The sequence below is a fragment of the Crotalus tigris genome, unplaced genomic scaffold, assembly GCF_016545835.1.
Source record: "Crotalus tigris isolate CLP2741 ecotype Arizona unplaced genomic scaffold, ASM1654583v1 scf7180000018822.470413, whole genome shotgun sequence".
Taxonomy (NCBI): Eukaryota; Metazoa; Chordata; class Lepidosauria; order Squamata; family Viperidae; genus Crotalus; species Crotalus tigris.
In genome coordinates this window covers 175,792-202,674 of record NW_024097213.1, presented here as the reverse complement: position 1 = coordinate 202,674, position 26,883 = coordinate 175,792, and positions in this window count along the sequence as shown.

Here is a 26,883-nt window from a genome sequence, read left to right as displayed (position 1 = left end):
TCAATGAGGAAATCAGATTCACATAACAATGTGTTACTAGCTTAACAGCTACAGTGATTCACTTAACAACTGTGGCAAGAAAAGGCATAAAATGAGGCAAAATTAACTTAATATCTCACTTAGCAACAGAAATTTTGGGCTCAATTGAGGTCATAAGTTGAGGACTATATGTATGCCAGAAACCCACTGTCAGATCCCCAAACCCTTATTGCTTTCCTTGCATATCTGCTCTTGTTTGGGGCCTGCCATTCTGCTGGGAGGGGGAGGGGACTGACATGGGATAACTTTTGCTTTCTACCCTTCCTCTCCTGCCTCTATCCATTTGAGAGAAGAATGTGTCTCCCTTATCAGGGAGACAGTTATGGAGAAACAAAACTGGAGAAGACCTTGAGATGTGCACCAACTGTGCCAGTTACTCAAACATCATGCCACCTGTGGATTGGCTAGATTTCAAATGGACATTATGACTTTGGTGGGAGGAGGAAGATTGCTAGTTTAACTATACTGTTTGAGCGGGATTTTTCCCAGATCTCGCCTTGACTTTCCTACTGTCACTAAACCCCTAATAAAAGTTCTTTTTGAGACAATGCCTATTTCGAGAATTCTCCTTTCTTGGGTGGTTAGCTGAGGTGGGTCCTTACATGAGGGGAAATCTGCATAGTATTCAACCCAGAGAAGCTGCTGCTCTGCCAGGGGAATCACAACTGAATCCCACATGGAGGAGTTCCAGGCTGAGAAATGAGCTGAAGATCTCCTCTGCTTGAAATCAGATGAAAGCCTCTCCAGGGACCTGGAAGAAGTTGGACACTCGGGGTCGGAAAAAAAAGAAGCATGGGAAGAGAAAGCCCCAAAAGTCACCCTTACTCAAGGTGAAGGGAAGAAAAAGGCAAAGAAAAAAATTCCAGAACCTACTCCTCCTGACAAAGATGGAGAAAAGGAAGAATCGAAGTCAGGGACGATGGAATGCATGAAAAAGTCCCTCAACAAATTTAAGATGCAGCCGAAAGAATGCCCCAAATCAGAGGAAAAGTCAGAGGGTGAATCAGAGGAAGAGAAATTGGAGGTCCAAGAGACGGCAGAGGCTGGAGGCCACTATGTGTAAATTTATGGGAGAACACTGCCTACCGACGTCGAGAACATCCGGGTGGTTACCCTAGCTCTGGAAGGTGGAACTGCTGAATGAATGGTGACCCTATACAATTGCAATGCACCTGAATTGAGGAATTTCAATCATTTTATGGCTGTTCTTTGCAGATGTTTCAAAGACTGACTGGCAGACAAGAAAGCCCGGGAGTGCATAAAGACAATGAAGCAAGGAAGGAGACCAGTTGCTGAGTATACTGAAGAGTTCAGATAATTGACCAGTTGCCTTCGCTGGCTGGAAGACATCTTGGTAATCTGCTTCCAGGATGGGCTCAATGAAGAGCTATATAATGCCTGCGTAGCTCACAGAGCCCCCAGACGACTGTACAACTGGTGCCTGCTAGCTGAGGAAGTAGAGATCGATCAATGCAAGCACCTACATTGCCTGGTGAGACCAAACCACAGTCAGAGAAGCAAGGTGTGACTGCACAAGGTTCACCTGCCCCATCTTACAGCCTGCTTCAAATGTGGTAAAGAGGGACATCAAGTCATGGATTGCCGCAACAAGACACCTGCCTAGGGAGGGGATCATCTACCAGCTGGAAGACCTCAGAGAATCTCACCACACCCCAGGGAAACTGTGATGAGGTCCAAAGAAGTCATAGAACTCCCCCATGACTGAGAGGGTTGAGCTCTGATTCCACGATGACCCAGAGGGGATGGAGAGCAACTATAAAAATGACCCATTGATGAGTGGGTCAACTGACTCATAACAGTGCCCCGAGAACTTCCCATACACGACACTGGGAGGACAGTAAAATTAGCCGCCTTGCTGGTTTTGGGGTATACCCGATGCATGATTAGCCCAGACTTAGTGGAGAAATTGATACCCCTCAGGAGGCTAAAAACTCCAATTACCTTTTGCCAACTGGACAGCTTGGTTGCCACCAGACCTTTACATATTGACCTGGGGGGCCACACAGAGACTGTAGTGTTTATTGTGGCACCAGGGATGGAGGGGCTGGCTTGGCTTAATAAGTGGAACCCAATGATCAACCGGAAGGAAGGATGGTTAAAATTTCCGCAAGGGAAGCCCTGTTCATCTCTAAAGAAAATGGTGGGAGATGTGGATTACGCTGTAATTTTGCTTCCACTCTCAGTGAGTCAGACCTGCAAAACCTCCCAATGGAATACCAAGATTTGGCTGAGATGTTAAATGAGCAGAGAACAGATGAACTCCCCCCTCACTGGCCCACAGACTGTGCTATTGAAATCATCCCAGGGCAAAACTGCCAAAACAAAAAAATATACTCTATGACTCCCAGGGAATTAGATGAACTGGGAAGTTCATCAAAAAGAATTTAGAATGGGGTTTTATAGAGCCAGCTAGACCCTAGGTAGCAGCCCCTGTATTATTCAGAGAAAAGAAAGATGGGTCTCTTTGTCTGTGTGTAAATTATAGGTGTCTGAATGCTATGTGTGTGGAAAACATATATCCACTATTTTTAATGAAAGACATGTTAGCGCACTTGTCCAAAGGAAGGATTTTCTCCAAGTTAGACTTGAGAGAAGCTTATTACCGCATTTGAATAAAGAAAGGAGATGAATGGAAAACTGCCTTCAACTGCCCACTGGGTTGCTTCCAATTTAAAGTTCTACCTTTTGGACTACAAGGGGCCCCTGCAGTATTCATGCAATTGATCAATGAAGTTCTACATGAGCACCTGTATAAAAGAATTTTGGTTTACCTGGGTGACATCCTTATCTACACCGAAGCCAAAGATGAACACATTAAATTAATCAGAGCGATATTTAAAAAATTGCACTTTGCCAAACTATGCCAAACTGTCAAAGTGTGAATTCCATAAAGATCGTATTGATTACTTGGGCTAGTGTATATCCAATGAAGGGATAGAGATGGACCCAGAGAAAATGAGAGCATTCTTAGACTGGGCTCCTCCAAAAACCAGGAAACAACTCCAAAGTTTCCTAGGATTTGCGAATTTTTACAGACAATTCATCTTGTCTTTTGCACAGATTGCCCTCCCAAACACAAACTTGTTAAAAACCTGAGGGGGGAATAAGCCAAAGCCCAATCAACCATTAAAATGGACTTTTTAGAAACTTAAGAAACTTTTTTCTATGGAGCCAGTTTTGAAACATCCTGACCCAGAACAACCATTTATAATCTGGATTGGGGGAAAAACTTGATATCCCAGCAGCCTTAAGATTTAGAGTAACGTAAGCAGGACTTGACTCCAAAACTGTTGGGCATTTTGGAGTTGTAAAAACCTTATATCTCATTAAGAGGCAGTTTTGTTGGCCTGCATTGAAAAAGGGCATAGAAAGCTATGTAGCCACATGCACAGCAGCTAAACGTTGGCAAGGGAAATCTTCAGGACTGCTTCAACCTGTAGCAAGTCTGTCAGCCCTCTGGAGAGAGATCTCTATGGATTTTATTGTGGAACCACCTGAAAGTGCTGGAAACCCTGTAGTTTGAGTCATAATGGATCTGTTCTTTAGACAAGTTCATTTCATTTCATGCCCCAAGATCCCAACTGCAAAGACATTAGCTAAAGTTTTTGTGCAAAATATATATTGATTTCATGGGGCCCCACAATTCACCTCTAGGTTTCTAGAAAGCCTTTCTGGACTTAATGGGTTCTAGTCAAGAGTTGTCATCTTCCCATCATCCTCAAACAAATGGGGGGACAGAGAGACTGAACTCAGTTCTAGAACAATACCTAAGATGGTTTATTAATTATCAGCAGGACAATTGGTCTGATTTATTACTGTTTGCTGAAGTTGCTTATAATAACACTGTACACTCCAGTACAGGTTTCACTCCGTTTCAGGTAGTTAATGGTCAAACATTCACAGCCATGCCTGAACTTCCTACCAAAGAACCTGAAATCCCCTCTTTGCAGAATGGATTAAACAGTTACAAAATACCTGGTCAGGAAAGCTCTGGATGAAGCCAGGGAGGCCTGTAAGACTCATGCCAATAAACGGAAAGTGGAACAAAAACCATATAAAGCTGGGGACAGGATGTACCACTCTATTACATATTTGCAATCTTTACAACCCTGAAAGAAATTAGGCCCTAAATTTGTAGGACATTTTCCTGTCAAACGCATCATCAATCTTGTATCAGTTGAGTTGGACTTGCCAAAGAACATAAGGAAAATCCACCCTGTTTTCCACTGCAGTTTACTCAAATCGGAGGTTATTTTTAATCTTAGACCTCCTGTGCCTCAGGTGCCCACACCTATCATGGTTGAGAATGAACAACACTTTGAAATTAAAGACATTTTAGATTCTCAATTACATCATGGGATAACACAGTACCTAGTAGCTTGGAAGAATCTCCCTTCCGCCCAGAATGAGTGGGTGTACAAGAAACATGTTAGAGCCCCTAGACTTCTCAAACGTTTTCATGCTAATTATCCTGATAAACCTAATTGATATATATGTATTGTTTTTCTTCTACCCCTTCTTTTCTGTTTTCTAGGTGGACTTCCCATTTTTCTAGGGGGGATGTCAGATCCCCAAACCCATATTGCTTCCCCTGCATATGTGTCCTTGTTTGGGACCTGCCATTCTGCTGAGAGGGGGGGACTTGCATTGGATAACTTTTGCTTTCTATTCTTCCTCTCCTGCCTCTATCCATTTGAGAGAAGAATGTGTCTCCTTTATCAGGGAGACAGCCATGGAGAAATGAAACTGGAGAAGACCTTGAGATGCACGCCAACTGTGCCAGTTACTCAAACATCATGCCACCTGTGGATTGGCTGGATTTCAAATGGACATTATGACTTTGGTGGGAGAAGGAAGATTGCTAGTTTAACTATATCATTTGAGTGGGATTTTCCCCAGATCTCACCTTGATTTTCTTACTGTCACTATCCCCTAATAAAAGTTACTTTTGAGACAATGCCTGTTTCAAGAGTTCTGCTTTCTTGGTTGGTTAGCTGAGGTGGGTCCTTACACCCACATTCCAATCCACCATAATTCCATTTACAATTCCTTTTCTTTATCACTGTAGCGCCAGAGTTTTAATCTCACTAACATGTGAGGGTCAGATAGTCCAGGAGCACTTGCTCACAGAAAAGACTTGGAAACGAATCAGTCACACTTCTACACCTTTAATACGTCTTGAGGAGTGTATGGGAATTCCTGAGTCCTTTACAAGGTTTTGGAAAAATTCCAAAGTTTGTAAAGAAAGGTCACAAAATCATGAATATGTAGCGCAGAGAAAATACACTGAAGATATCAGGAGGGAACAATCAAGGCATTAAAAAAAGAAAAGAAAAGGAAAAGAAAATTAGCCTACTGATTTCCAAACAATGATCTTCAATAGAAAAATAAATAGCTGATTCTTGGCCCAGACATGATGCATCTGTGGAAGGGAGAGCAAGGAGGTTGAATCTCTCCCAGCAGCTGTTTGCGTTTCCTAGATGGACCCCCTTCCTTCCTCCAAGACCTCTGCATCAGGGTATGGGCAATTGACATCAATCGCCATTTTCCATTTGATGACTGGTAGAAATGCAAATTGATGCTATTAAAAAAATAGATGAAAAGAAATGGGAGGGGATCTGTTCTAAATCTATTTGAAAAAAAAATAGTGGCAGTTAAAACCAATAAAGTCCTTTATTTGAATGCCATTAGTGGGGTTTGGCAGCCATCCTTGCCATCTACTTCAGAGAAGCACAGCACAGATTAAGAGCCTGTGTGATAATTTGCACATATGGAAATGCTTTTTCTCGCAGTTCTGATGGCTCTGTTGTGGACAGATGGAATTAGTGAGCACTCCAAAGCCGTGAAGGCAAACACTTTTCTTTCTCCCCCCCCTTTTTTTATAAAAAAAGATGACAAAAGAAACACCCCTTCTCCTCTTCTATTCTCTTTCTCTTGTAAGAAACTACATCCTGATCTAAATAAATGAGTGAAAATAACCAATCTGACTTCTCTAACTCTTTTTTTCCCCTTTGTATGAATAGCACCTTTTTCAAATGTGGGACTCTTAATCATTTGTAGTATCTGCTGCTACTATCATTAGTATACTATACACATATGCTCTCATTAGTATAAAGTATTCTTATGATTCCAGTGAAAAAACAGAGGGGGAAGGATATAAGCAGTATTCATAGCTACAGTATGGCACGTGGAAGAAAAAAAAAATCCCAAATCTATACCAACAAAAATATACCAACCAAAATGGCACAAAATGACTGACTGAAATGATTGGCATAAAACAGTGCACAGGCTTCCAAATTCTCCGGAACTCTTCAGCAGGAAAAATATCAAAAAGAAAAAATAAAGAAACATTTAAATCCATAGGCTGGATAGATTTTTTTTTTCAGCCATTACACTTGCGGTACAAAATTACTGTCAAGGTGCGTATTCTAGTACGAATGTAGCATATTGTTTTAAATATTAATGGTATTGTATTATATATAGGATTCAAGTACAAAGTAAAATGATTGTTCCTTCCAATTCTGCAAGCACAAAGCATTTGTTTCTAGTCTGTTCCTACCATGGACAAAGTTCACAGGCTCTCAGAATGGCAGAGACTATATTACTTTATATCAGCAATGCCAAGTCATAATTTTAGAGTTTTTTAAACTGGGTAGTACAACTTGTGACAGGATCAGACCAAACTCTCAAAAATTAGAGTCCTTGTAGAAATTATTTTTCCTTTAAAGGTAGATTATAGACTCCATCTAACTTTCAACATCTAATATTTTCTAAAGTACATTTATACAATCATAGCAGTATTGACAAATATTTAGATACTGGCATGTGGAATTTCTGCTTCTCTGAGATTTTTTCAGATATCGCTTTACATATTATATATATGGAAGGAATAAAGTTTCCTTCCCTTTATTGTCCACAATTTGGTTTTGTTCTTGAGCAGATTGTATCCTGCTGATCTATCAGCACATGATACAATTCTTATAGATATTATATACAATCATGAAATTTGATACAAGCATTCCTCTCCAGATGTCACTGAACTTTACTTTCATTCCATTGCTTCTGTGTTGTAACTCTAGGTATGTATGTATGTATCCTATGAGATAAGATAGGCTTCTAGACTCCCTCTGTCCTGTTTCTAAGATAGCAGTGCTGCTGCCACTTCTGTGATTTACTAAACCTCACCTAAAACTTGAGGATTCAAGCCTAACGGCTGCATTTCTAGAAAAAGACAATCTTTTTTTCCAGAAGTTTCCCTTTTTCTCTTTCAGAACCAGAAAGGGGTGTATACACCCTATAGTCTGCCACATCATTAATATCATTCTCCAGGCTAAGTGAAAAAAACAACTTCAATTTATTAATGGTCAGCAAAGAAGAATCAGAAATAAATTGTAATATTAAAAATAATAAAACAAAATTAAGATTTTGTCAGATTGAGCTAGCCAAATTTTTAGGGATCTTAATTATTCATTATATTTAATTAAAACTGTTCAATGAATGCTATGGAAGACCTGATCAGGTATTTCCCCAGGGTAATACTTATAAAGTGCATTTAGCATAAGACTGAGTCACAGGAAAACCAGCTTGAGTTACAGACTTGAGTATGTTTCACTCTGAAAAGAAAGGTGTCTGGATTTATCATCTCTACCAGCAAGTTCAATGCTTTTTGATGATGGGATTCTTATTCCATAGACCAGTCACTGACAAGATGAACAAAGAAAAAAAAAGTTTGTTCTGAGTGTATGGAAGACACAAGAAGAATATTTGGGAGGACAAAGAGGGTTGAATTTCTGAACAATTTACAAAATCCCTCAAAATCAAGTTTTGGATGAAAAAAAACCAGGTAAGGTTACTCATATTATCATTATATGGGTGGATCTATTCTGAGAATTAAATTCATATTCCTTTTTCTAATTTTTAAGCCTGAGTGAGCAGAATCTCTTAACAGGCCAAGTTTTCTTACTCTTCATACCCATGAATATCTCACAACCTGGAGGAAAATTTATAGACCTTCTAAGATATTTCAAAACATACTTGTGAAATTCCTGCTAATCAGATCTTCATCTGAAACCTTCTCTTGTGGGGTTCTGTTGTTTGATTTAAAATCTCAAGTTCAAATCACTTTCTTATTTTTCAGCCATCAGCTCAGGATTTCAAGTCTTCTCATAGCAGTTATCTCCTGCTGGGAGATTTCCTCCTCCTTTCATTTGTGATTTCTGCTTCCTTCAAACACTGATATTCAGGTCATTTTGTAAATAAAACTCAGCTTTAATTTACTGATTCTCCAGAATCAGTTATCAATCATGGCTGAGCTCTGTCAAATCTCTCACAGTGATTTGATATGAACCTATCTCTATCACTGATATTTGTTATTCTATTTACCATCCAATTTTTATTTATTTTTTTATTGACTTCTCGACTCATATATTAACAAAGACAGTTTCTTGCACTTGACATTTCAACATTTAAATTAAAAGACATGCAGAGTCTCAGAATCATGTTGTTGGCCTTCTTGATTAACTTACAACTTAGTAAAAAATTGTTTATTATATATAAAAAGTCCAAAAATAAATTATTAAAAAAAGCAAAGGATTTAAAAAAAAATGAGGGGCTATGAGATTAATTAGATATATAGTTGTTCTTTTTTTCTACCTGAGATACTTTTTGCTCAAGAAAAAAATGTGTTCTCAGATCAAAGAAAATGTTTAGAGTGTTGAAACATTAGTACATGTTTTGTGATCTTTTTGTTACATAAAGCCCTTCTTCTTTCATTATTGCAATCAGTGACCAATCCAAGAAACACCTTACATAGACATAAAACTAATATTGATTAATCAGTTAAGTAAACAGGTTAGTCAGACAAACTACTGAACATCTTACATATAAGATGACAAAATTTGGCTATAGTTAAAGAAATGGAATCATTTCAATATGAGAGTAAACATTTTAAGAAGAACTGGTCATTGTGACCAGGATAGTTAATTATGTCTTGCCTAATAGCTTACAGCAAGTGTTAATGTAAAATGAATAGTATAATAAAATATGTTTGATGTTTTCAATGACTCCTTCATCACATGGGCAGGAATGAAATGTATGGTATTTGATTTAATCATAATCACAATCACAATCATAATGTTGGAAGGGACCTTGGAGGTCTTCTAGTCCAACCTCCTGTTCAGTCAGGAAACCCTATACCATTTCAGGCAAATGGTTGTTCAGTCTCTTCTTAAAAATTTCCAGTGTTGGACAATCACAACTTCTGGAGGCAAGTTGTTCCACTGATTAATTGTTCTAACTCTCAGAAAATTTCTCCTTAGTTCTAGGTTGTTTCTCTCCTTGATTAGTTTACATCTATTGCTTCTTGTCCTGCCTTCAGGAGCTTTGGAGAATAGCTTGACTCTCTCTTCTTTGTGACAGCCCCTGAGATATTGAAACACTGTTATCATGTCACCCCTCATCCTTCTCTTCATTAAACTAGACATACCCAATTCCAGCAACCGTTTTTTATGTTTTAGCCTCCAGTCCCTTAATCATCTTTATTGCTCTTCTCTGTAATCTTTCTGGAGTTTTAACATCTTTTTCACATTGTGGTGACCAAAACTAGATGCAGTATTCCAAGTGTGGCCTTACCAAATGGTATTAACACTTCATGTGATCTTGATTCTATTGCTCTGTTAATGCAGCCTAGCACTGGGTTGGCTTTTTTGGCAGCTGCAGCACACTGCTGGCTCATATTTATGTGATTGTCCACTAGGACTCCGAGATCCCTCTCACAGTTATTACTATCGAGCAAGGTACCAGCTATATTGTTTCTGTGCATTTGGTTAAGTTACACCAATATAATTTGAGCTTGAGTTTCCTTTCAATCGGTATAGCATTCAGTGGTCCTGTGTCCTGGTTCGTTCCTGATTCTAGACCAATGACAGAACTTTAAGTCTTCCTTACAGACCAGGATGGACAACTTCTGGAACAACTTCCCTATATGCTGGTAATATGTTGACAGGATAGCAGATCATGGCTTGTCACTGCTCTTGTTATCTTGTCCATTACTGGCTCTCCAACCTGGTTCACTCAACATTATATTGATTAGGTGGTTGATTGCTATAGGAAACTGTTGCTGCCCTACTCCCTAACCTACCTGGAAGGTTGACTTAAAAATACTAAAGACAATATATTGCCACTGGTGAACTAATATGCCAGATACAGAGAAGTAATAGATAGATGGAGAGGTAAGTCACAGTGAGTCCTCTCACCTCTAATGGCAAGCTGCTTGAGCTGTGTCATATGGGAGCATCAGACTTGCTGTCTGTTACTCAAGGAACAAAACTTGCGCTTTACTACTGATAATGACATCTCTCTCTCTTTCTCTCCAATTCATCCATCCATCCATTCTTGATGGCTTCCACAGTGGAAAAAAAACAATAAACGAAACTTCCTTGGTACATTCACCATAACGTTTATTTATTTAATCTAAGTTTATAATCACACACAACTCAGAGCACAATATTAAATATGTATCATACAATCACAACCCAATAAATCATCCACAGTTATTACGAAACAAAGGCAAAAAGAAAAAAAAGATAGATATGAATCACTGTAGCTAGATCCTCCTGCACTAGTGAAGCCTCAGTTGGTGCAGTAGCCAAACTGAACAAATGTTCCTCTAATAACAGCTTTCAGTTTCTGCTGAAGCAGGGGCTGTTAATGCAGAAGGACCTCCAATTTGCAAACCTTTTTCAAGTAGTGCATGACCATCAAAAGTATCCACTAGTATCAATAAATAACCACAGTGAACAATCAGTCATGCCATCTTATTAGGGTTCAGCTTCAGTCTGCTGCATCCAGACTTTTTCAGCCTCCAAACACCAGGATAAGATGACAATATCCCCTATTCCTATAGCTTAGGGTAGTGATGTAAAGATGGTTATCATCAGCATAGTAATGCTGTTGCATCTTAAATTTTTGAATGGCATCTCCCATATAGAAAGGGGGGGGGGGGTTGAAAGCATTGAGCCATATCAGGCACTGCCAAGCTGACTTCTTATCTCCTGTCAATATTGACTGAATTCATCCACTGAAGAATGAGTAAAACCCAAGTAGAACCCTGAAGAATGAGTAAAACAGTACTCCCAGTATTAAATTCCTGCAGATGATCTAGTAAGAGATTACAATTGATGGTAGCAAAAGTTGCTGGAAGATCCAAAAAGACTCAGGAGAGGTGGAATAATTCAGTACACAGTATATGCCATCTAGGAGAGTGAGCAATGTTATCTTAATCCCATGCCCAGGCCTGAAATTTAACTAAAAAAGATCCAGATAATATGCTTGTTTCCATGTTGTTCTATAGCTGGCCTGCCACTATCATTTCAACAACCTTCTCTGAAAAGGCAAGTTTGAAACCAGTCAACAGTTATCTAACACCACCAGATCCAGGGACATTCTCTTTCAAGATTGCAGGAAATATCCTTTCTTAGTTGAAAAAGCCACCCAGAGTCATTTTGATATGGGTAGCAAATAAATTTAATAAATAAAATAAAATAAATAAAAATCTTTGGCCCATTCCTATATTCAAGAATTACATCATACAGTAAGCATACATTTTCACCCCATATCTGAAAGACAGCAGTTAAATTGTATTCATTGAAACGTATGTCATCACCTATAAATTTTCTATTTCTATTTAATTTTAGCTGATCACTAATTAAAGTACTGTCTGAAATTCATGATTATTTTAAAGAAAAAACAAAAACAGAAAATCTAATCTTTCCTTTGGAGTCTTAGAGGAGAAACCTTTTACTTTCAAAACTATATTTGTTAATTAAAGCAGCTCCAAGTTTCTGCCTAGAAATCAGTCTGTATAGAGAAAAACCATTCTGTTTGACTGGTTTTGCATGTATAGCTGACCTTCTAAGGATCTATTAAGAGAAAATACTTCACCATTTAAAGAGTGCCAATTATATGACTACATTAAAAAGAGAGAAAGAGAGAGAAAGATATGGAAATTGTAAGTCAGGAACTCTACCAAAACAGCAAGGGCTTTCTGGGCCTCCTCTGCCTCTAATCTCATGTAAGCTTTGATTTCAACTCAGAGTTTTAACTAAATTCTCTTTCCAACTTGCCTCATCCCACATGAAAGAAAGGCTGCCTTGAATGAAGAAGTCTCAAGTTCTTAAAAGGCAGAAAGAGGAATGTTTACTCTAAGTGGAACATTGTGGGGCTCTTCGTAGGAGTTTTAATGGCATTTTCCCTCCAGCTGTATTTATTTATCTTTATATTTCAAATAAAAATTACATTTTCTTTTCAGAAGCCATCTATAATTAACTTTTCAGCTGATAGTGTTAGGCGTTGACAGAATAGCTAAACACATACAGGAAGAAAATGAAACATTTGGTCCAAAGAAAATTGGCCTGCAAATCCCCAGAACTGTAAATATGGCCAGGTCCAGAAGTAATCAGTTACACTGAGAAAGACCACCAATAATTACATATGGATCTTGACTCATTGTAATATTCATCTTTATTATGATTTAGACTTAATTATCAGGAAATTTGATTTCAGTTATAATCTATAATGAACTATGTTCCTCTATGAAATCAGCAACCTTTTGATTCATACTCCAGATACATTGATTTCTTGGTCTCAGTAAAATAATCCTTCCTGTTACTTACATTTAATTACATTTTATTATTGTTCCTTCTTAAGTCCTATTCAGCTTGATTGGTCATCCCCATTTCTACAGAAACTAATATATTAACTAACAACCCCACAGTGAAAGAAAACTCTGACTGTCAGGAGAAGTGAATGTATTCTGGAATACGTGGGACAGGCATCTTATTTTGGAGGAACCATACGGTTTGTTCAAAGTTCAAAATATTTAACATATTTCAGATGTGGGCAACATGGTGCTCACAGGCACTAGTACAACCAAGGACAACTATTTTTGACCCCATCAACTCTGTGTCCCATATTGATTTATTTAGATTTCATGAGAATATACTTGCTGGATCAGCAAGAATTCCAGTACACTTCAATGCATTCCAATGAATTCTCCAATGCATTCCAGAATTTTGTTTCTCAAACGGAATGCCTCTGGGGTGCTTGTAAGTAGAAGAAGGAAGTATAACTCCACACACAATTGTTTCTCTACAATTCCCTCAATCCAGAGGTAACACTAAATCTTCACTATTGTCAGCCCTTGATAGACTTGTCCCAAAGCCATCTAAATTAGTTATCACTCTACCTTAGAAACAGAAATGAACATCGCCCCCTATAGCCAGCAACGACTAGCAGAATAAAATCCACAGGGATTCCTTACCTTTAGTATATCTTATGGTACTGAATTTCAGAGATTAATTTTGTATTATGTGAAGTGCTTTCTTTTCTCAGTTGTAAATCTCTTTCAATCAAATTTATTGACTGACCTCTAATCCTCATGCTTTAGAAAGTGAAAAATTCTACTTATCCCAGCTTTTTCCTGCCATAAATGACTTTATGTTTAGTTGTTTTGTTGTTTTGATTTAATTTATATTACACATTTTCTTCACAAGCTGAAACTGGTGCATATACCACTCTCTCCTCAAGTATTTTTTTTTATTCAAAGTCACACATTAACCTTTCATGAGTCTATCCGAGTCCAACATTTAACCACTACATCACATCAACTCTTTATATATATCAAGTGCTGTTTTTCCAAGTCAAAGAATCCCAATTTAACTTTTTCTCAGTTGAAGATATTTGAGCCTTTTTGACCTTTGGGTTACTCTTTTCTGCTCTTTCTCCAACTTTATCCTTTTTCAAATGTAATGAACAGATGATATTCTACCTGTTTATATATAATAAACATATAGAATAGTTTCATTTGCAATTCTTTACCTTATTATCTTCATTCATTCATTCATTCATTCAGTTATTCTTTAATGTGGATTTTCTGCTTTTTGTATCTTCTATATACTTGACTTGACACAAGTCAACATCCTGAATGAGCCAGGGGCATCCTGAAGAGATCCAGAGAGATAATGTTGACAAAAATATGCAAGAATAGTTATGTAAGTGAAGAGGGATGAAACATTCTGTAAGTCCCAGGAAACCAGATAGTATTAAAAGGAGGCTTAGATAGGCTCCTCCTTGAATCACTAGGATAGTAGAGTGTGGTGGTCTCCCATGGAGAATGAGACACGCACGCAGGTATCTCAGGATGAGAGCCCAGAGCTGACTCCAACACCCTCTTTTATTGTTACTAAGGTTTTTACATCACACAGCGTAATCAAAAGACGTATATAGGGGTGGTTACAATATATCAAATAACAGACACTCTTCAGATGCAAGGCTACGCAGGTGTTCTTATCAGACTCTGTCCAAAAGGCTGATGAATGCATCCTGTGTTTGGAGCAGTCCGCCTGCTATCTCAAGGCCCTTGTGGGAGATGCCCATGGACATATTTGTGCAATTAATCCCACAGTAGAGGGAATAATAGTAGTAAAGTTGGAAGGGACCTTGGAGGTCATCTAGTCCAACCCCCTGCTCAGGCAGGAAACCCTACACCATTTTGGACAAATGGCTGTCCAGTCTCTTCTTAAAAACCTCCAGTGTTGGAGCATTTACTGCTTCTGGAGGCAAGCTGTTCCACTGATTAATTGTTCTCACTGTCAGGAAGTTTCTCCTTAGTTCTAGGTTGCTTCTCTCCTTGATTAGTTTCCACCCATTGCTTCTTGTCCTGCCTTCAGGTGCTTTGGAAAATAGCTTAATTCCCTCTTCTTTATGGCAGCCCCTGAGATATTGGAATACTGCTATCATGTCCCCCCTTGTCCTTCTCTTCGTTAAAGGGAATTAAAATACAGTCAGATTCTGTTAATATAGCCTACTTCAACAAAATATAACTAATCTTTCTGTGTAGTTGGTTTTCTGATCGATTTCAGCATACTCATATATTAAAATTGGTTATAGGACCCCACATTCATGTACATTTAATTGTTTGTCTGTTTTTGCAGCGGCCCCCCAGTCCTTAGAATGGGTGACTATTTGGGTTCTATCAAATCAGTCAAGTGTTATGAAAGCCCATTTATTCTGTCTGATTTTCCCTGAACATATTTTATTGCTTTGTTCTGAGTTTTATCTGTTACAAAGTCTGATTTAGATGGTACCATGTTTTAAACTCCAAAACTTTATGGATTCATTATGTTCTATTCTATTAACCCAGTTTTAATTGCATGTGAATTTATTTTTGCAAGCTACCTTGGGAGAGTATCTACTCTTGAAGGTGGCCTTTAAAAATTAATAAAATCAGTGATACAATGAAATAATTAAATAGTGGAATTTCTCTTCTCTTTATGCAATATAATACTCTCCCCAAATCATACCCATGTATCAGTATTCAGACAAATGGCTGGGGAATTATTGTTTTTAATTAAACTCCTCTTCTATACCCACGTTCCCATGTAAAAGTTCGATAGCCCAAATGGCTTTTCATCTGCCTAAGTGGTTAATTCAGTGGAATGAGTCTCTAGGAATGCATTTCCCTCCTATAAATGCAGGAATTTAGTATTAGTCCGAGCACTGCTTAAATGAATTTGCTGATCACAGCTCCAAGTCACATTGCCTTTATTCACACCATCAACTAAGCACACATAATTTGGCACATGGAATGGTGCTTGCTCAAAGAATGCCCAAACATTAAAGGTGTATAGAGAGAAAGTTCAGCTTCCTTACATGTTCCTGGAGAATCCATTTTCAGGTGAAATATAAAGTAAAACTTTATTAGCAGAGAGCTAATTGTCAATCTGGCTTCCCAGAGAGAAGACTGAGAGTTGTGGTTCAACATGGACTTATCTCTTCAAGGAATACATGAATGTTCTGCTATTCAAAGGAACTCAACAATTCTTTTCTACTTGGGAATATAGGTAGAAGAAGGATCATAATAGCTTCATGGAGGGTGGTGGTAGGGGAATCAAAGTATTCATCATGTTACCGTAGTAATCTTTGTAATAGTCTTGTAGATGAAGAAAAAGTGTACAGTTGCCTCAAAGATTCATGCACCTTGTATTTCCTCTGTAACTGGTAGTTGAATTTACTATGTCCTGAAGTCATGCCAAGCAGCTGACACTTCTCCAGTATGAAGCCCCATGGATTCAACTAAAATAATACAAACATATTTTATACAACATCCATTACATAAGTAATGTATAAATATACAGTGATATTCTTCATCATTCAATTCATATTTTGCCTTTTAACCCAGAGGGCACTCAAGACAGCTACATGAGAAAGAGAGAAAACTGCATATATTCATAATTAATCAATTGCTCAGAATATAGCTAGAATCTCATTTTTATTAAAAGGCTGACCAAATCATGCCCCTTGTGTTTCCAATTCCCCATAAAAGGGACATGTTTTTGGTTAGTTTCTCTTATAGAAGGAGCAAAAAAAGTTTCTGTAAAAATTCCCAAGGTGGAAATAGCAGTTGCTTGCCTACTTAACTTTTTTCTCTTTTAAGAATTGCAGTCAGGTGATCATTCCTAGGAAGAAATGACAGTGGAAGAAAAGCTCCCATGGTGCTTTGACTCAACAGCTAGGCATGAGGGCTTTTTTAAAGCCACTACTTAAAGGCATGTTCCAGGGAGGTGGAGGAAGGGGGGAAATGACTGTGCAATCAAAGCCTCTCTCATTTTTGACATGTGTTGCAGCTGCCATTTTGATTTTTGACTCCCCTGTGACTACTGTTTTCAAGATATGAGATGTTTTATCTCATCTTTCCTCACCTGCAAAGTCCAAAACAAATTCACAAGTTCTGTTTGTATACAGTATACCCTATTTAAAGTAATGATGTATTTGCTTTCCCCATAAATTAAAGGGGGGCAAACCAGATTTGAATGCAGAGGGATGAGTGCAGTTGTTTTATGCTTGTCCATTGACAAGAAGTAAGGAATAACTGCACATAAATACTTTCAGATGTACATGGTGCCCTAATAGATCATTAATTGCTGCTAATGAGCCATTGTCAGTATTAGAAAGATTCCTTAGATAGTTTGCCCAGCTATATCTACACTTTTGGATAAGTTCTTTAAGGATTCCATCTTGGTTTCCTGAGGGTTTTTTTTTAGCCTCTGATACCATTTATTCTGTATACTACAAAGCAGAAGAGATTATCCCTTAATTAAGTGCTTTTTACCCCTGTGACATCTTTGAGTACACTGGCTTTTCATTAAATTATTTTTTTCAGCAACTTTGACCAGTCAAATTAGCTATTCAGCTAGTTACAGAGCTTAATAACAGTGAATATTTTTACATGACTTTGAGTCATTATTTGAAATCTCTGCTGTAGAAAATGCTGAAATTCAAAAATAGAAAACATGAAATGAATTCATGGTTTATTCAATGCATGATCCAGTTTATTCTTATAATATCAAAGTACATTATTATTGTTTATTATTCTTAACACCAAGAGTAATTGCAATGTTCAACCAAATAATATTTTAGTAGTTATTTAATTAACTAGCCAATTAATCTAAATATTGAGTCAAGACATCCAATTTGCAGTAACATAATTTAAACAAAAACTATTGACTAATTTTTCTTCAATCCAAATTTTATACTGAAATTTTCAAGGAAGATAATTTACACTGTAACAAGCAAGTAAGAATCCATTGCTTGTTAGAAAAGATTATATCTAATATTTTTGTTTCTTCATTTGTGAGTTAAAAATGATTCTGTTTCTCACTAATGCTTTATTCGTAACACCGTTCTATTTTGTATTTTTGTTCATTTTTTTAAAAAAACTCAAAACAGTTTTTTGAGCATATTTTCAAAATGTTTCTTGTGTCTCATAATATACATTTAAATATGCATTTTTGAAAGGTTACATTGGTGAGAAATGTATCGCAATGTCCAGAAAACTAGAAAATTTGGTGGATAGCTAATTGCTATCATGAGTCTGAGATACCAGAGCACATAACTCTTTATTAGAGGAGTTTTCACTAGGAGTAGAAGAATAGAAAAGAAAATAACTGTTTATTATCCTTTTTGCTAGTTGGAAAAAGAGTTTCATTGTGACAAAATTTTATTATTGTAAGGCTGCCACTTACTTGTTCATTTTTTTTGCCTTTATTTTCTTCTTTCCTCATCTCCTCTATCAAGTCTTCAACATAGTCAACTTGTATAGTTCTATCTCACTAGAGTTAGCAGTTGGCACATGAAGTTCATAGATAACTTTATGAAGTTCTGAACTGTTTAGGTTTCCAGAGCTTTTGTGTGCCATCTGCAGAGTCTGAGGCAGCTCACAAAAGGAAAGTTACTGTAAATACAAAGGTAAAAATACAAAAAGCTCAGAAAATCACTAACTCACATTAGTTAGTTCTCACCCAAAATTTGCAGTATTGGTAGAAAATATCATAAGATTTTGGTAATCTCATGACGTTAATATTATTATTATTATGGATCATCGCACAGTCAGCCAGATGTTCAGACTGGATTTGGCATTTAATCTACCTATCGAGTCCTTACCAAGGACCTGGGATAGGCAGATGTGGATGTTTGATGGTATTACAGATATCGTCGCAGGATGGAAGCAGTTCCTAGTAAGGCTGCCTTTTGCAATTGACTAATAGCGAATTTGTCAATGCCAATGGTGTTCAAGTTGTGCTCCAGTTGTTTTGGGATTGCACCCAAGGAGCCTATTACTATTGGTCCAACCATGCTTGCTTTTGCCACAGTCTTTCTATTTCTATTTGTAGGTCTTTGTATTTTGTTATCTTCTCCAGTTCTTTCTCTTCTATTCTCCTGTCTCCAGGCACTGCCACGTCCACTGTCCAGACTTTTTTGCCTTTTTTATCAACAATTGTTAAGTCTGGGGTGTTATGTTGCAGGTGCTTGTCTGTTTGAATTCTGAAGTCCCAGAGCAGTTTAATTTTATCATTTTCTATGACTTTCTCTGTTTTATGATCCCACCAGTTTTTGCTTACAGGTAAATGGTATTTTTTGCAGATCTTCCAATGCACCATTGTTGCTACTTTGTCATGCCCCTGCTTGTAATCAGTCTGTGCAATCTTCTTGCAGCAGCTTAACAAGTGGTCCACTGTTTCTTCAGCTTCTTTGCATAGGCGGCACTTACTGTCTTTTGCTGTCTTCTCAATTTTGACTTTATATGCATTTGTCCTTAAGGCTTGGTCTTGTGCAGCCAGAATTAGTCCCTCGGTCTCTTTCTTCAATTTTCCTGCTCTTAGCCATTGCCAGGTCTTGTTATTATCTGCTTTCCCAGCTATTTTTTTAATGTATTGGCCATGTAGTGCTTTGTCTTCCCATGCCTCTATTCTGTTCTTCATTTGGTCTTTCTTGTAGGCCAGTTTGGTCTCTCCAGTAGTCAGTAAGCCTTCCTGATATACTAATTTCAGTGCATCTTCATCATTGTTCTTCAGATATTCTTCCAAAGCCATTTTTTCTTCTTCAACCATCTGATGTACTTGTAGCATTCCACGCCCACCTATTTGCCTTGGTAGATAAAGTCTGTCAATGTCACTGCGTGGATGAAGGGCATGATTCATTGTCATTATTTTTCTGGTCTGCCTATCCATTGCTTTTAGTTCTGCTTGAGTCCAGTCCACTATTCCAGCTGTGTACCTAATGACTGGAATTGCCCAGGTGTTGATTGCCTTTATGGTATTTCCTCCATTGAGTTTGGACTTTAAGATCTTCTTCACTGTCTTGATGTATTCACCTCTAATCTTTTTCTTGACTTCAGTGTGCTTGATGTTGTCAGCTTGAAGGATACCCAAGTATTTGTAGTAATCTTCCTCATCCAGACTCTTAATGTTATTTTCGTGGGGCATCTTGATTCCTTCAGTTTTCACTATTTTTCCTTGTTTGATAGTAAGTGTGGCACATTTGTCCAAGCCAAACTCCATAACAATATCTTGGCTATATATACGGACAGTGTTGAGCAGCGATTCTATTTCAGATGATGTTTTTCCATACAGCTTCAGATCATCCATGTAAAGGAGGTGGGATAGTCTAGCAGATGTTTTTGATGTTTGATAACCATGTCCTGAGTTATTCAGTATTGTTGACAGAGGAAACAGTGCAATAACAAATAGTAATGGTGATAATGAATCTCCTTGAAATATTCCTCTCTTGATATTAACCTCTCCCAGCCTCTCACCATTGATCTGCAACTGTGTCTTCCATTGTGCCATTGATCTTTGCACAAATTTTCTGATGTTTTTACTGACTCCTGTTATTTCTAGGCACTTGATTATCCAGTCATGTGGCAGAGAGTCAAATGCCTTTTTGTAGTCAATCCATGCCACATTCAGGTTGGTCTTCCTTTTCTTGCAGTTTTCAAGATCATTTTATCTATTAGGAGTTGATATTTTGTTCCTCTGCTATTGGGGCGGTTTCCTTTCTGCTCAGGTGGAAAGAGAGTGTTTTCAACTAGATGTTGTTGCACTGCATAGCTACTACACCAGTTAGTAATTTGAAAGTTGTTGGTAAACAGATAATTGGCCTGCAGTTGCCTGGTGTTGCCCCTTTTGCTGGATTTTTCATTATTAGGTAGGTTTTCCCAGTTGTTAGCCACTTTTCAATTTCTCCTCCTTGTAGTATATTGTTGAACTGCTTGGCAATGAGTGGGTGTATAACAGTTAGATGTTTCAACCAAAATCCATGCAGTTCATCTTCACCTGGTGCTGACCAATTTTTGATTTTCCTTGCTCTTTTTTCTACCATTTTTGTTGTTATTACTAGTTCTTTCATTTCAACTTCTGTTTATTTGCATCCACCTCTTTTAACCAAGCCGCATCCTTGTTGTATTTCTTTGGGTTATCCCATATCTGCTTCCAGAACTGCACTGTTTCTTCCTTGTCAGGTACTGACTGATTAATTGCAGTTTCTCCATTGATGGATTGGTAGAAACGTTTCTGATTGGATTGAAATTGGAGGTTCTGCCTATAGTTTGCAATTCGAGCGTCATATCTACTGATTTTCCTGGCTATAGCTGTTATTTGTTGCTTTATTATTTCCAGTGCTTCCTTGATCTTCCTTGTTTCTAAGTGGTATTTCTTGATTAGGTATTCTTTGGTCTTCTTGTTCTTCAGCTTCTTTTCTTTCATCTGTTCTAGCTTGCTTGCATGTGATCTTAACTTGCTGATCTTATTTTCTACTCTAACCTTCCATTTTTGTGGTGCACTGTTGGTTTGTTTTTCTTCTTTATTGATTTTGCATCCCAGGTATTGTGTTATAACTGCAGCTGTGCTGTACATTAGTTGGTTTGTTTCTTGCAGTGAATTGGTGCTTATACTTGATATTGCAGTATTTCCGTCTTTTAATGCTTGTGCTAGCTGTTTCTTTGGAACAAGCTTCAATGCAGTTAGCCTTATTCTGTTGTTTTTGTGCTGTTCTAGATGCTCAGTTATTCTTTGTTTCAATTCTTTTATTTCTTTAGTTAGAGGGTTTTGTTCTTCCTGAGGAAGAGGTGCCTGGTTTCCAAATGAGAACAGTTGTATATCTCTGCTGGATTCCTTCACTGCCAACTCCCCCTGGTTTGCCTCTACATTCTGAATTACTTCTGGTAAGGCTTTGATTTCTTTGCCCTGGGTAAACCTTTGCAGTTAGTCCAATTCTGTTTCTGTGAATATTTTGTTTCGTGTTATAAATCGGCGTTGATCTGCTAGTCTCTGTTCTGTTATTTCTGATTCTGGATGTTGTTCTTTCCAGAATTGGTGCATTCGTTTTAGATATCCTCTTCTTGTTGGACTTGATCTGTAGTAACAGATCATTATTTCTTTGTTTTCCATCACTGTGTATCTGAGACGGGTAAACACCTTTTCTTCCAGTAGTTCTGCAGCTGCTGGCCCTGGTTGCTCAGCCAACAGTCCTGAGTCCTGTAACCCATTTTTCACCAGATATCCAGGAACTCCAATATCTAGTGCGGACCTTGTTAACCCGGGCGACGTCCGAGCCGGTATGGCATTCTGAAATTTACGTCTCACCATATTTTTATGGGAGAGACACTCTTTGTCTGACTCCTCTGATGAGACCTGTCCAGTATGGTTGAACCTCTGGCATAGCTCTCATCTTCCTCAGAGTACACAAGCCCCACAACCACGTCAAGGTAGTGCCTCACTGGGGGGTGAAGGTAGTTGTTGTTGTTGTTATTATTATTATTATTATTATTATTATTATTATTATTATTATTATATATTATGGATTGAAGAGAGTAGGACAACTTTTAGAAATGGAAAACCAGCCACAAAACTGATTAGGCAGACTCATCCATCTGTGATAACAGTAATGATAAATAGATTTGCTTAAAGCATAAAACCTTTAATTTTTTATTTCTTTTAAATAATCATCAGTGGCACAGCTTCAATTAGCAAAATGTGGACTAATTATGGATTGAAAAACTAGAGAACCACAATAGGCTTACATTTTCTATAGTCAAGAGACAAAAACAAAATTATGCATGCTCTGTTTTCTGACTTACAGTTAGGATTTCATTAATACTAAAGCAGTTTGTGATACTAATTACAATGTAAAAAAAAAACCCCAAAATGTTGATCTATGTTCATCTGAGTCATACATTTTCCATCTTTCAGCAGGACTTTCAGAAGGAGGATGAAGTGTAACAACTATGAAATAATAACTGAATAAAACCCAACTAGAATATTGGAATAGCCATATCCAGAGTACAACATCTTTGTATACTTTTATTCTTTTTTAACCTTTCTTTTCAGAAAAAAAGAAAAGAATGAGAAAATGGCCAATGTCTAGCTTGAAGGAGGAAAGTCTAAAACTCATATTGCTCAGCTACTCCCCTACCTTTTTAACATATTGCTCAAATTATTTTGGCAAGGTTAAGAAAAGCTATGGCTAAGAAAGACATAACAGGTTTGCAAAAACTGAATTACAGTTACCTCCTTCTTTTGTTTTAAGATACACAACCTATTTAAAGATTGTGCAGCCAGGGGAAAAACTCGGGATATTAACTCTTTCAAAATGATCAATAACCTGAGAGAAAATAGATAGGGAGATATATCTTCTTTCATAATATTACAAGTTAGTACATGCGGATGATGAAAAAATGCAGCACACACACAGGCACTACATCCTTGGACTATGGAATTCACAACTGTAGGATGTAAAGGTGGTCATCAATTATATGACAGCTTTTAATGAGGAGTAGACAATTTGTGGATGGCAAGATTAGCTATTAAGTATCAGAAGTGTGGAGGGCATAATTGGAAAGAGGGGTAGCCTCAGGGAGGTCAAAGCAGGCAAGATGATCAAACCCTGCCATTTTGTATATGCAATGTTGATATGTTTACATAAAGTATGACTTTGATTGTAGTACAGCAACCACCATCTTGCCTGTTTTGACTCTTCCGTTGAAAGGAAGTGTATTGTAGTACTGTAAAGGTCTGTGAGAATGTCCTTGAGAGACAGGAAGAGGAGGAGCAATAGACTAGGCAATGGGGAGAGATGTACTTTCAGACTTTGTAACATTCTGCTACTGTAATCTTAAATAAAAGTAGTGTTATTACTCATGGTTGGTGCTTCTTGCTTGGACTGACATCAATTTTGCCAGTCTACCCCCTTCACCTTTACAGCTGAAGAAACAATCTCAGGTTGACATATCAATCACATACTGCCACTTTCCAGGAATAGTTTTACTCAGGGCTTTTTTTTCTCATAGAAGGCCCAGAACAGAGTTCTGGCACCTTTTTTGGATGTAACCTTATAGGGTAGGCAAGGTGGGTTGTATGATGTGTGTGAGTTCCAGAACCTTTTTTTTTTTTTAAGAAAAAAAGCACTGGTTTTATTTGTGGGAAAGAATCTGAGTCTACCCTATAGCATTTACTGCACCAATTTGCTCCAAATGCATACCTGGGCAAAATTGTTTTTGTCCGGCTCAGCAGCCTCAAGATGTATGAATTTCTACTCTGAGCTTGTCTTAAAGCAGCATTCATAGTCATTTTTTTCCCCTGCACTGTAACCTATGAGGTAAATAAAAGCAAATAAGATAAGCAAGAAATGATTTGGTTATGAATTTAAACCACCTCTCCAGATCTCTAATCATTATGAAACAGCAAGTCTTTTTATAATAATAATAATAATAATAATAATAATAATAATAATAATAATAATAATAATAATAAAAATAAAGTTGGAAGGGACCTTGGAGGTCATCTAGTCCAACCCCCTGCTCATGCAGGAAACCCTACACCATTTCGGACAAATGGCTGTCCAGTCTCTTCTTAAAAACTTCCAGTGTTGGAGCATTTACTGCTTCTGGAGGCAGGTTGTTCCACTGATTAATTGTTCTCACTGTCAGGAAGTTTCTCCGTAGTTCTAGGTTGCTTCTCTCCTTGATTAGTTTCCACCCATTGCTTCTTGTCCTGCCTTCAGGTGCTTTGGAAAATATGTAGCTTTAGTCTTTTGAAAAACAAATAAACTGGGCAAATCACCATGAAGGGTGACACCAGTAAGAATGGCTCCTATGAGGAACAGCTTACACATAGTCCAAAATCTACAAAGTAGTCCACTCTTGTTCCTGCAGCATGTACTTGGCCAGCCTATCAATAGCAAACCTCAGTTTAATGAAAGCAGCAAGAGGCAAGTAATGTTATGTAAAGTCTGATGTGTGGCAAACTTGCTTACATGTTAACCTGTCTCTACAGAAAGGCCATATGGTGCAACCAGCTGTGTGGCTTCATTGCATGCATAGACCTGTCTGTCTTTTCATACAAAACCTGTGTGCAAGATGTCAATGAGGTAGAAGTCAGCCATAGCGTCAGTGGTGGGATTCGAATATGTGAACAACCGGTTCTCTTTGTGGATGCCGCTGCTGGAAGTCTATTCTGGGCCTGGGCAACAAAAAATTAGCTACTGGTTCTGCTGAAGTGGTGTGAACTAGCTGAATCTCAGCACTGCATAGCGTGTATTGTTTTCAAAGAAAGTATTTTTTTTTAAAAAAGGAAGAAATTATTCTAATACTCTTACCCTTGCATGTATTCTGTGACATGGTCTGAATAAGAATATTATTTAACCCTGTGGATGAACTATTTTGTTTACTTATTCACTGGGGTTTATGTACATCTTCAATCCAACAGAATTAGCAGCAATTTAGTGTTTATTTTGCACTAAGAGTTTATTTTGCATTTTTCAATACATTGTTCAGCCTGATGCATACAAAAACTTTGGAATGTTATTTTCAGTGAAAATGTTATGTCCCGAGCCTTTGCAAACGGCTCGGGCGTTTGCAGGCAGTCCCGGGCAGGTGCAAAGCTGCCCGGGACCAGACAGGCTGTCGCCAGCGCCGTGCGCATGCGCGGGTGCTGGCGCGGGAAAAGTAACCCATTTACCCGGGAGTTGCCTATATAATGGGCTGCGAGGCGTTTGGGCTGAGCTGAAGCCATCTTCCTGTAAGCTGAACGCTGAATAAAAGAACCTGAGGACTCCAGCTGCTTCTCGTGTCTGTTTTCCCGCCAAGGACGCAACACTGGCGACGAGGATGGGATGCCTTGCACTACCTGGAAAGGAAAAAGTGTAAGCTTACCCAAGGAGTCCTGAGCGGCGGAAGAGTACGATGCGTCGACTCTGCAGCTGCCCCCAATCCGTGCGCATATCGGGGGTAGGCTGTCTGATAGACCCGTCTCCTGAAGATCTCGAATATGGCGAAAATCGAAGGCTTTCGGAATTCGACGTCTCCAATCCAAAGCGTGTGGGAGTGGCCTCGTATCCGAGATGGAGACTACTTTTCAAGGCAAACCAAGTGAGGGAAGATTAGCTTGAAGGCTGCCCCCCGGCTTTGGCGCTTGCGCCAAGACGCCTTTCGAAATCGCAGAAAAACCTTGCAGCACCTGTCCCAGTAGAGTCTGTAAGCTACGCAGACCTGAAGAAGCTGCTGAAGGAGCACTTCCACCCCAAGGTGTCCGTTATCTCATGCGCCACACCTTCGAACAAAGGGATCAACGGTCCGGTGAGTCAGCCAAGGAATACATCGCCGCGTTACGGAAGGCCGCCAAGCCCTGCGAGTTCAAGGACCTCGAGGAACGACTGAGGGACCGATTCGTGTGCGGGTTGAGGCATCGAGAGCTACAACAGAGACTTTTCGCTAAGGAAGAATTATCCTTCCAAGACGCTTTCAGGGAAGCCACCGCGGAAGAAGCAGCAGGCGGCGCCGTCAAGAACATGCGGCCGATCAGAAGCAGTGCAGAGGGTGCGTCCGTGCACCAAGAAGACGTCCGACGAAACCCCGAGGAGGATCCGGACGAAGAAGTCGACCGTCTACACCCCGCGAAGGGAGAAAATCAGAAGGAAAGCTCTTCAGCTCCGCTCAAGTGCATCGGCTGTGGAGGTCGCCACAGGAGAACCGACTGCAAGTTCCGCTCCGCTACCTGCCGTGCATGCGGCAAACAAGGGCACATTGCAGCTGTGTGTCTGGGCCGACGAAAGGCACAACCTCAAGAAGAACGCCTGAAGGGTACCAGAGTCCCCAGCCAGAATAGGGTAGTTTTTTGCGCTTCGCGTAGAAACATCTGTAGGACAGGCACACACAAGCCCATGAAGAAAAAGCTGTCACTCAACGTGAAGCTACAAGGGGTTCCATTATCTATGGCACTAGACACAGGGTCTGCCCTTTCCATCATTTCATTGCATACTACTCCAGAACAGTGTCTTCTGCCGAGCGCAACTACGCTCAGATAGACAGGGAGGCTCTGGCTGTTGTTGCTGGAATTAAAAAATTCCACGATTGTCTATATGGCAGGCATTTCACGGTCTTCACTGACCATAAGCCTCTGCTGGGACTGTTTACCACACGTAAGCAGACTCCCC